Genomic DNA, 6,921 nt, shown 5'->3' with positions numbered 1-6,921 from the left:
CTAAAAATAACAGCCCTCCCCTAACCAGCAAAGACTGTGTGGTCCCCGCCCCTCCCCCTACACTCTCCAACTTCTCCCTCCTCCTAGGGGTAGCTGTTATGTGTACATAGGATAATCTGCCTAGTGGGAAGATACCCTAGGGATCTTGCAACTTCACACCAAACATCTTTTTGTTTTTGTTTTTGTTTTTTGTTTTTTGAAACAGGGTTTCTCTCCATAGCCTTGGCTTTCCTGGACACGCTTTGCAGACCAGGTTGGCCTCTAACTCATAGAGATCTGCCTGCCTCTGCCTCCCAAAGTGCTGGGATTACAGACCTGTGCACCACTACACCAAACAGCTTTAATGTCCGGCACTCCATGGGGGTCCTCCAGCGGGCTCACAGAATGCTGCTCTTCCTTGGTGGGTAGGTTTAGGAAAGGAATCTAGAGCAGGGGCTGTTTAGGTTCTTCTATTTGAGGACACAGCAGCATGTCAAATGCAATTTAGAAATGCCCTCATGCATTTGTATTTCCTTTTTGCCTTGGATTGTATGGAAATGCTTCAAAATGCAAAAGGTCCTTTCTTCTTGAGCCTTCAGGTTTTTAACCACCTCCGTTCTCTGGATACTATATGTCCAGACCAGCGGAGACAGGCCAAGCCCTGAGTGACTCCCTGAAAAGCCAGTACTGACATCCCTACTGGGGAAGCCCACAACAGGGTATACACCCCATTCTCTGTCTAACAGGTTTGGGAAGAGAGAGGAACCTTGGCACACAGGTGCTGGGTGTCAGGATGCTTGCACTAGGGCCCCCAGGAGGGGTTTAGTCAGCGGCTCCCATAAACCTCCCAGGAGTAAACAAAACAAGCAATAGTAGTCAATCGTTGCTGAGAGGGTGGGAATGATGGTCTCCTAGAACAGAAGAGGTATGCCTAAGTGTTTGTGCCCATGCAGGCATCCACTCAGACAAGGCATACCATTCCTCTGCAAGTATATACTGCCTGACTACTGCGTCACTTGCTCTATGCAGAGCTGTGAATTCAAATCCTCTGGACACACTCAGCTAAACCTACAGATCAGGGTTCGCTGGTATTTATCACACAGTATGGCCTTGGCTGGTGAAGCTTAGAGAGCACGTAAAGGCTGAGAGTGGCGGTGTGGAGCTGATAGATCAGACCCATTTGAGCCTGTTTCCTCAGCTAACGATAGGCAGGCAGGAAACAGAGGGACAGGCAACAGGACAGGCTCTAGATGGGTCTCTGTGTGGCTTAGGCCATGTGACCTGGGTGCCTGCAAGCCTTGTATCTGCTCTCGGGTTGTCCCTGCTCAGGGAGGCTCAGAAGCCACAAGCAATGTGCCTATTTCTGGACTTTGTTGCTATTATGCCTCCAAGGCTCTGTGGCGGCAGTGACTGGGGGACCCTCCAGCAGTTTATCCCTTCTGCTACTCTCTAGCCAGAGGCAGAATCCAGCCCAGGGGACAAGGACAAGCGTTCTTAGGAGGGAACAGGAGCCGAGAGGTGAACGGTCTACTAATCTGGCTGATTGTGCAGGCCTGTGAGTGTCCAATGAGCAGGGCTAAAGCCCACTCCAGCCAGCTTGGACAGGGTCACTGAGGTCCAGCAAGGTCTATCCATCCTAGAAGCCACCATGAGAGGCAATGTTCAAGCTACAAGAAACATAATCTAAAGCCTGTACTCTCAGGGATCATTTCTATAGTTCATTACTAGAGAAGTCTATGTATAGAGCACCCAAGAGCATGAGGCAGAGAGGCAGCGTTCCCTCCTGAGTGGGAAGCTGGCTCTAGGTGCTGTTTGCTACAGCTGCCTTTTACCATTGATGATGACCCTTCTTCTCTTCATTTGTGAGTGGGGGAGGGAGGGAAGATAGTCTGGTTGGATTTCTGTCTTTTATGGTTACCCAAAGCCAGATAAACTGCAGTTTCACTCAAAATCCCCAGTACTTAACTGTAGTCATTTAGTGTTTTGTTTTGTTGTGGAAGGGGGTTGTTATTGTTTATTTGTTTTCATTTTTTTTTAAGGGTCTTAAAAGTTGTCTGCAGTTTTTTTGTTTTGTTTTGTTTTTTGATTGATCGATTGATTTACATGTTTCTAGGCATGGCGCCTCTGTGCAGCTTTGGCTGTCCTGAACTCACTTTGTAGAGCAGGCTGCTCCTGACCTCACTGAGATCCTCCTGCCTCTGCTGGGGTTACAGGCATGTGCCACCCAGGCCCACTGCCTGCAGGTTTTTTTATACTAGTTTTATTGGTGGATTTTGAAACAGTTTATTTTTGTTGTTGGTTTGTGATTAGACTGGGTATATCTGAATAATAAAAATTTGTTCTTATCTGAATAATAAAGAAACAATATTTTATTGTTATTTTATGTATATGAGTATTTTGTTTGCATGTATGTCTGTGCGTCATAAGCATTCCAGCTGCCTATGAGGTCCAGAAGAGGGCATCAGATCCCTGAAATGGACCTACAGACAGTTGTGGGCAGCTGTATGGGTGCTGGGAATTAAACCAGGGTCTTCTGCAAAAGCAGCAAGTGCTCTTAAATGTAGAGCTTCTCTCCAGTCCCTGAAATACCATCTTTAAATAGGTACCATTGGATAGCATTTGATTCTAAATGGCATGTGTGCAATTATCACAGTATTTCTGTCATTTTGCTGAGGAGGGGTTTTGGTTTGCTCAAGAATAGTGGAGGGGGCTGTTAATTGTATAGTAAAATGGATGCTACACACAGGCTAGACTTGGGCACTATAGAGGGAAAGCTCTCTCACCTCTCACACTAGAGGGAAAGCTGATGCCCACAGCCCAGGACCCCAAGCCACAGGAAGGTGACAGAAGGAGTGGTTGGCTCCACCTGTGTAGGGAGTTGCTGTCAGGCTGCTTAGAGGCCTTGAAGCTCCCCTGGGCCCACCTCCTGCACAGGAGATGCAGCCAATCCAGTAAAGATCTGACGTCACAGGTAAGCACAAACAAATGCCCCTAATGGGTGCTAAAGAGCAGGTGCACCAGAGGGTCCCAAATTTAGCTAGCCACCTATCATGAGTGAGAGCAAAGCTGAAAAAAAAAAAAGACTTTCTGTGGCACTGTCTCTCAGAGATGCTGTCTCCTCAGAATTACTGAGGATTTTATATGCATTTCCTTCTACCACCTGAGATTCACTGCTAATCATAATCATACAGCGTGGTCTGCTCTTCTGGGTTACCGGAAGTACAGGTTGATAACTGAGCCCCAGATAAATCAGTGGCCCAGTCCCAAGCCTAGTCTCTCCAAACATTTAGCTTTTAGCTTCCTGATGCTTGTATGAGGTGGAGTAGGTGCGGTGCACCAGGAAGTGGATGAGCAGGCTGGGTATCCACGAGGCAGCTGTGGACAGGAAAGCTACTGCTTGATCCAGCCTGGCCTGCCCACCATCCTTTGCTCTCTTCTCCCTTTCCTCCTCCAAACCGCACCTGAGAACCTACAGCAGGAAGATCACGAGGGCATATCTATGGGAAGGAACAGAAGTACAGGCTGAGCCTTCCATGGACTTGGGTAGCCTGATCCTATTTCCCAAGGCCAGTCTCAACAGGGGAACCTGGATTTCATCTTCAGCCCATGGGGCCAGAGGAGATAGCCACCGGGCTGGGGTAGCCACACCCAGGGTAAGAGCTCATCTGCCTTCTTCCACAGAGCCAGCCCTTATTGGTGCAGAGCACCATGAAAACATTTACCCGTCATACCTGCTTGGTGTCCAAAGTGATGCCAGCTGAGTGTCTTGGGTGAAAGCTGCTTCCTAGAGACCTTTTCTGCCTTGCACAGACAGAAAGGCTAGAGTGACTTCAGAAGCAAGTACTTTCCAAGTTCCAGAAGGTGGGGTGGGGAAGGAGCAAGGAGTGGCAGGAGGGTTGGAAAGCAGGTAGGCTGGAAAGCAGGTGTGCAGCATCAGGTGGGCCTCACACCTGTGTTCAGACACCTGTGGGTAACTTAGTCAAGCTGACCTTACTAGCAGCCCTCTTGCCCAAATGCAGCCCACCTACCTCGTGTTCAGTTGGCATCTCTGGTTGCCCCCCCACATCCGGTAAACCCCGTTTTTTCCAACCCTGCCCCCCTCACAGAAAAGCCTCCACATTCCTGGCATTCCGAGGACTGCCTCAACCCCCTCACCTGGAGCCAGCAGCCCCCCAAGTCCAGCAGGTGGCAGTCATCTCCCTTAACCTATAATCCTTAAAAACAAAACAAAAAACAAACAAACAAACAAAAAACGCCATAGTCAGGTATGACTTTTTCTGACCTTGTTCCCTCAGGCTGTTGAACTGGCCCAGAAGCTTCAGTTCCCAAATAAACCTGCCCTTTTTTATACTCTTAATTTGGTTTGGATTGGCTTATTTCATCACCCATCCCTCATCTCCTGTCACTACTTATTTATTTATCTACTAGGCTCTTTGATGAGAGAAATTCATGACTATAGGTGGACAGCTCTGACGAGGGGAATTGGCGCCCCAAAATGGGGACTGAGGCAGTCACTTGGATCTGTCACAGGAGGCTGGCAGCCTGTGTTTGCAGATTCTTGTCACTTCAGAGCTGTTCCTGGCCTTTCTCCATTTCTCGCCCCAGGCTGCCCTGTGCAGACCTGGCAGTCACGTTCACATGCTGCAGGTCGGAGAGTGAGGCCAGGAAGTTCTTGTGCCTCAGAGACTGGGGTCCAACAAAGGCAACCCTACTGGTGGTAATCTGCAGCCTCTTCCTGTACTCTGGGTGTTCCACTGGCTGAAAATTACAAGTGCTTGTTGTTGTCATGGTGACTGGTCCTATGATTCCATCCTACAGCGCTGTGTGCCCATGGTACCCAGGCCAGCCTATTTCTCTGTAGGAGAGAGAACTTCTAAGTTGAGAGGACGGCTTATACTATTTATCCTTCCTCTTCCTACACCACTGGCCCCTCTGCTGCAAAAGAGCACGCTGCCAAGACAGTTGAGTGTTTGCTCCGGGCTTTTCACAGCTTGACCTGTGCTCACTCCCAGCTCCACAGGAGGCCAGCCCCTAGTAGCAGGACAGAGTGCCTAGCTCTTGTTTGACTGCAGTCTATTACATGGGTACACAACCAGCATCCATTTAACCCAACCTGGAGATGTGCAGTTGGGCCCTTTCCAATCTCTGGCTGTTACAAACAAATCTGCAGAGAATAACCTCAAACATATGCCATTTTGCACATGTGAGAATATTTGTAGAATAAATTCCTAGAAGTAACATTACTGGAAAATGAATGTGTGTACCATGTGGCGGAGATGAGCCAAGTGACAAACTCAATGTTTTGTCTGGATTATTTTATTTCATCTCACTGTGGCCCTAAAACAGGGGCCGTTCCTATCCTCTTTCCCAGACAAGTAAATGCAGGCCCAAAGAAATTTGGGAACTTGCAATTCACTGTCCAGGCCAGTGTGGCGGGACAAGGGGAGAACCTGCAACTCCCCTATTGATGTGTGGGTCTGCCCAGGCCAGCAGGCACTGGCTGAGGGACCCCAGCCTCCTTCACTCGTTACTTGAATCCCATTCAAGTTTTTGCCTGCTCCAGAGCCCTAGACTAGCCCCCTCCTCAAAACCCCTAGGCTCTCCACATCCTGGCACTGGCCTTCCCACCGAGTCACACAGTCCCCCTGCCTGCGAGCTAAGACTTTGTTCTTGGTCTAATCACCTGCACTATTTAGGGTGCCATCAAAGGTTTTGACTTTTTGTCTTGGGTCTAGTCATCATCTTAAGAATGTGGGTTCACAGAAAGTCAGAGCAGAGCAGCATGGCAGCAGGCCCTGGGGAGGACAATAGGAGAGGCTAAACCAGCTCTGGGACCCAGGAAAGTGGGCTGGCTTCATCTGAATCACAAAAAGCTTAGCTCTCAGGCAGAGGGGGCTGCTATGCTCCGCCCTCATTTGCATGACAAAAGTGATTGCCCAACGGCTCTCTGGGGCTTTGTTGTGATCTGGCAGCCTGCACCAGCACAGCCTCGGGGATTGTTCCCCAGCACAGGTCGTTCCCTGGCTCCAAAGCCACCCCAGTGACAAAGCCACATTGTAAGGCCTGTGGCAGCTGCCAGCACCTGCTCTCAGCCCGCTGTTGTCCAGGGCTCCTGCCGCCGCCACCGCCCTCACTAAGACTCAAACTTGGTGATCATGGGGTCACCCAGAACACAGTGACAGTAGAGGAATCTTGGCTTGTCCCCAAAAGGCCTGGAGAGTTGATCCGGGTTAAGTAATGTCGAGGCCTCCAAGTGGTGAACAGTGATTGCAGGCTTAGGAGAGGAAAGAAAACGACACTTTCCAGGTGCCCTAGGCCACGCCAGGACATCACATTCTTATTGTGGATGCTTGCAGGCTTTTTCACATGGGGAAATAGGCTCAGAGTGGTTCACTAACAGATCTCGGCCAGCAAGCCAAGATTCCAGGGGCTCAGACCCTAGGCATTGCTAAAGCTAGTTGCTTTCCTTACGCAAGGACCTCAACCTGCTCTCTGCCTCCTCCTTCCCAGCTGTCTCCCTCAGCCAGCAAGCACTAGCCCCTCTGCCCTTGCCAAGACCTTTGAGCAGACACTAGTGTCCTCTCCTCTGGCTGAGCTTCCCACCCCAGAGGAGGTTACTGGCCCTAAGCTTCACTGGCCACCACCTCCAACATACCCAAACTCCCTTGTCCTTTGTAAACACTGTGAAGCTCCTGCTCCTATCTCACTGTCCTCAGAAGTCCTTGCTGAGTGCCACCTCTCTGCACACTCCCCTGTGCTGGCGGTGTGCATTTTTGGCATCAATACGGCCCGGAAGCCATGTTTTAGTGCCTACAATCAGCCAACACCCATGGACCTAAATTGTTTCAGACTCTATTTCACAAGACAACCTCGCAGCCACTCTTGACTCATGGGAGATACATTTAACCATGTCCTGTGCATCAGACAACCTGAAGGGCCATG

The 6,921-nt window shown here is 49.8% G+C and overlaps 1 non-coding gene across 1 annotated transcript; it reads left to right on the top strand.

Moving 5' to 3' along the window:
* Positions 1-1,665: 1,665 nt before the first annotated feature.
* LOC132647510 (small nucleolar RNA U3) lies at positions 1,666-1,875 on the top strand. The gene has a single exon (XR_009585875.1). It is a non-coding gene; the product is annotated as a small nucleolar RNA U3 (small nucleolar RNA).
* The last annotated feature ends 5,046 nt before the right edge of the window (positions 1,876-6,921 follow it).

Source organism: Meriones unguiculatus, chromosome 14 (assembly GCF_030254825.1).
Source record: "Meriones unguiculatus strain TT.TT164.6M chromosome 14, Bangor_MerUng_6.1, whole genome shotgun sequence".
Lineage (NCBI taxonomy): Eukaryota > Metazoa > Chordata > Mammalia > Rodentia > Muridae > Meriones > Meriones unguiculatus.
Note: the sequence above shows the minus strand (reverse complement) of the source record. Positions and strands in the feature narration are given on the sequence as shown.